The following is a 5,000-nucleotide window of genomic DNA, read 5'->3' on the forward strand; positions in this document are numbered from 1 at the left end:
ACGCGCTTCCCTAGTAGCAGGAAAGGAGAATCGAATTAGTGCGCTACCTTCTCCCCAAGGCCTCCTCGGTCTTCTTGGACTTGGTTTATGTCTGATTCCACCCGAACTGCTAATGTAGGGTTTTTTGGGGTAATGGCACCGGCACACTTTTCGTCTAAATAAGTTCTCTTTCGTCTGCCGATAGTTCTGACCTGCAAAGTGGAAAATATAGGAAAGAAAACAGCGGCACACACCTTTCTTTTTACCGCTGCAAAAATTCTCATTTCTTAGAAAGAAAAAAGCACAAAACCGCGGAAAGTGCCCCCCGGGTTTATAGACCAATCAACCAGGAAAGAAAGTTCCTGCTACTGGAAAACAACTCCCTCCGCCCTTGTTCTGGTTCTATATCAGACAAGACCCCTTGCCGTCGGACTTGCCTTTTAGTCATCGACTACTTCTGTATATTTGAAAGAATAAGATTCTTCAGGCTGAAGCCGCCTTATTCACCGCACTCCCTTGAATATAAATGGACGTCTTTTCTTTTTCTTTTTTAGTGGTTCTTCTTCATTTGAAACAGTTGATTCATATGCTTTTGTCTCAGCGGATGAAACAGCATATTTAGATGCAGCAGATGGGGGATGCGCCTTATTCTTATCCTCTTTCTTCGGCTGCTTCAGTGAATGCACCAACGCATAAGTAAGAAGAGAGATAAGGGTTGTTAGGGGACAGGCTCACCCTTCCGTAGGGTTCCATGCTTGACGGTCAGGTAGCGGAAGTAAGGTCAATAAGGACCACAACAAGCCTCTCGGCGAGACGAGACGGGGAGTTTGAAGACACTAATCTAATACCGGGTGAAGAAGAAGAAACGAAACTCCACTAATTATTTATACAAAGAGAGGAGGCCAAAAGAATGGGAATCATAAACAGTAAGTGACGATTCTAACTCATCCTGAACCTAGCTGGCGTTAGATTATTACTCGAAAACGGCGAGGCCAAACACGGCACTAACAGCTACAACCGAAACACAACGGCTTCCGTGGATGCATCTGTTGTTGATTCAATTGAATGCCAGTCCAGGAGTCGATTCTGATCATGAATGTCGTAGAACTATTGCATCAGCGAATGTATTCGTATCGGTAATTAGACTACTTATTATGCCAAAGGGTAGGCGTTAGACTCCTTTTATGCCACCTGGTAGGGAGTTTCATAATAGAACGTCTCCTTCGATCCCCTCTAACAGTGCGTAATTAATTGATCATCTAACACCGACACCGGCACCGACTGATTACCTTACCGGGGCTCAATGAGTGAGCACCTTTGGATCGATCCTCGGCATATAAATGACAATATGGTGGGAACTAGAAGATCGGAGAAAGAATCATAACTTCTCGCTTTCTCACGCCCTTATTAGAGTATTATCGTCGACGGCTTTCGGGCAGGGACACCAACACCTTTTGGCAACACTCGATTTTTGGAATTTTCGAACTTTGCAGCCCGATTTCTTACCCCTTTTACTCGGAATCACACTATTTGAACTCCTATAGCGTCTCCAACTCCCGTCGAGCTCACCCTTACTTCGCCTCGAAAATATGATGAATGTATCGCTGAACCGGGCGTTGCACTTTCATTAGTTAGCCCGACCTCAGGTTACCGGACACGTAGGGCACTGGCCTTGGTTTGCCCACCAACGACTTTCCGCTTGGGAAATACACAACCACCTTTTCTGGAGCAGGAACCTGAACGAGCGCAACAACTGGCGCCTTTCATTGGTTCTACGGTTGCTAGCACTGATAATAGATTCCATCTGCAGGTCGAATTCACCTCCGAACGTCTTTCGTACCAACCAGAGGGCGTGACTTACAGAACGGTCTCGAGAGGACTTCTTCGCATCGGTGAAATGAATCTCTGTGGACTGGAGGTGAAATAGAGAAGGAAAGGTAGTTAGGCGAGTAAGGAGACCTCTGACTATAATTGAGAATACGGTGGGCCTCTGCTAGGCAATCGGAGTACTACTATTATTCTATTATTCCACCAGGGCCTCCGCAGACACTTCCCCCGGCGGCTAGGCCCCTGCTTTAGGCACAGGCTTTCTCGAACAAAGGAGAATGAAAGCTAATATTTCACTGTTTTCGTTCTGACTTTTGAAGCGTAAGCCGCTTGCACAAATGCTTTTGAATCAGCTCGAACAACAAGGGTACTATGATGTTCATTCAAGTTCGATCAAATCAATGGCTCATTCATCATCAGAAGAATAAGAAGACTAACTAGGCAAAACCAGGATCAGAATGGATCAGAAGCTTGGGCTTACTACGAGTCAGTCAGAGGCAGCTTTCTAATATCTCGAGCCTTTTTCCCTTTCAGCCAGCGAGAAGAAGGACCAAACCCTATCTATCGCCTCACGCTCTTCCGGGGAGTACAGTGGACCTCACAAAGATCGCTTCTCAAATATGCACTTCGAGCTTCACCGTTCTCCGAATGTCTAACCTTTATCTATGGTTTTGAGGTTTGGTTTTGCACCGGAGGGCTGATCGGCTTGTTGGTACGGTTAGCTTGTGATCTACGACCACCCTTGCTTTCTGGTTTGTCAGTCTGGTTAGCGCCCCTATCACGTAAGGCTTCGCTTTCTTTTTTTATCTCGAAAAATTATTTATTATTTTAATAGGGGAGAATGAATATTCTAGTAAGCGTAGGGAGCGCAGGGCTCCCCCGAGACAGGAGCCCGAGCGCAATCAAGAGACCTTATAAACATAACAAATCAAATTTTCATAGTGACTGAATCAAAATTCTATAAGAATGAATAGAAATGGCAAAGCCAGAAGCATATCTAGTAGCAGACGCAAAGAGAGCATAGCCAGGTTACAGGGCTCGAGATAGCAGATCTATATTAACCTGTTTACCCTGCAGCATCCATCAGGGGGGTATCATCAGTAGCAGGGATATCGCCAGTCGATTCAGACGCTGTTCCAGGTAAAGCACCACCCGCAGAGGTATTTACATACCTAGTTTTCTTACTGGCATATGATCTTGGACATGTCTTGTTGGCTTGATGCACCAGCAGAGCTTCCAGATTGAAGATTCTGACCATAGGGTCGATGTCCCGAAGCATGTTCAGCTGCAAGAACCTGATCTGAAGCACCCTGAGTAATAAAATCAAGATCGACCCCCTGCACCCAACCTAGTTTTGGGGCTCAAGTCGAGTCTCCTCGGATCTCACATCAGAAACTGCTCTCTCAATGTCTGGTGGAGTAACTCGATGTTGAATTGAGGATCTAACATTCTCGAACTCAGGCCTCAAGCCCATCAAAAACTTAGAGAGCCCCTTTAGACTCTATACTCTAGAAGGCTATTCTATGTTAGATGAAATTCTTCCCGACAAGAGCCTTTAGAATTCGAATCGATCGGTGCCCCTATCTTTGAAAGGAGTCCCTCATGTTCAGCTGGTCCCATAGAAGCCTAAGCCTTCGGTAATAAATAGTATAGCACACTTCTTTCTTGATTTTACCCATAAGCTAAGGCATGTTCTTCATGTTGCAACTGATAGAAAGGTGGAGAATCATCCTGAGAATCAAGATGACTTATGGTTTCCCAAATATCTTTAGCGGTCGCAAAAGAGGTGACGGTGTATATGGGGCTCAAAGGAAGTACACAAGTCATCTCATTTGAAGCTAAGCACTTTTCATCTTTTGTAGGAAAATATCCTTCTCGAGTCTTGGGAAATTGAAGCGACCCATCCACATAAGCACAAAATTTTTTCCCGAGCAAATCATTCTTCATCGCATAAGCCCATGACAAGTCATTTCCAGATGCTTCTTTCGGAAGAGCACGGGAAACGCCTATGGAATCCATTGTACTAAGACCCGAAAGATCATCCAAGGACTGAAAATCGGGACTCAAAACGAGTGAGTCAAGAAGGCTTAACTCAAGCAATCACTCAAGAGAAGAAAGGATTTTTGCTTGCCGGATTCGTAAAAGAAAGAAGAAGAAGCCGGGTCTTCTTTTTAGGGCAATAAAAAAAAGGGCTTAAATGAAAGGGGCGGCAAGAGTCTTTCACAAACTCGAGTTCAAGACCTCCGATTCAAATCCGATCGACTAGATCCGATCACATGATCAAGGAACTATTCATGAAGAAGAAGTTCCAGCCAATTTCTATTTCGATTTTTTTAATGTGGGCCTTATTTCTAATTGAGAAGGGCTTCAATAAAAAGGAGATCGTGGGATCAAAGTGGACGTTCAAAATTTCCATGGCCGATTGCATCCCGAGGACTTTCTTGATTGAAAAAGTAGCGTGGAAAAGTTCTTTGATTGGAAAGAACGAGACGAGGTATGCGAAGATGAAATTCCTGAGCACGGGTCATGCCTCAATTTGGTGGGATCAAGTCCAAGTAAGGCGTCAGCGGAAAGGCAAAGGGAAGTACATGAGACAAGACAAGATGCGATCGAGGTTGCGGGATAAATTTCTACCCTCCGATTAGACCCAAAGCTTGTTCTAAAGGGTTCACTTCGCTTGTTAGGATAGGGGGGAGAGAAGCGTACAAGAAAGCCCCTACTCCTAACAAGTTGCGGAGTTCTACCAATTGTTTATTCGCAATGGCTTGAACGAATCCGACGAAGAATCCCTTGCTTGATAGGGCTTGAGGTTCGAAATCCAAGATGAAATCTCAATGCATCAGATGTGGAAAGTGGCCTATCAACTAGCTCTAACTCTAAAGGCCGAGGAAAAGCTAAAGAGAAGGACCACAAGGAGGCACCGAAGGTGATAGGGGATTGACCTCTACCATCGGGCGAGGAAAGAGACCCCTTTTTCCCTTCCCTCAATATATATGGCACGCTTGACTAATAGTTTCGAAAGTCGACGGCTCTGGGCAACGAGTAGGATGGAGCCGTCGACTTGAGCATTGTACAAGTGCTTAAGGCTCCTTGGGGCCGTGGCCACAACTATTTATTATAGTTGGCAAGGCTTGGAAGCAAGCTACCAGCGCCTATCGGCGAGAACTAGGCTTGGCTTGGTTAGTAGTGCCCGC

Source organism: Momordica charantia, assembly GCF_013281855.1.
Source record: "Momordica charantia cultivar OHB3-1 chromosome 9 unlocalized genomic scaffold, Mcharantia_2.0 BLBB01000009.1, whole genome shotgun sequence".
In the NCBI taxonomy this organism is placed as follows: domain Eukaryota; kingdom Viridiplantae; phylum Streptophyta; class Magnoliopsida; order Cucurbitales; family Cucurbitaceae; genus Momordica; species Momordica charantia.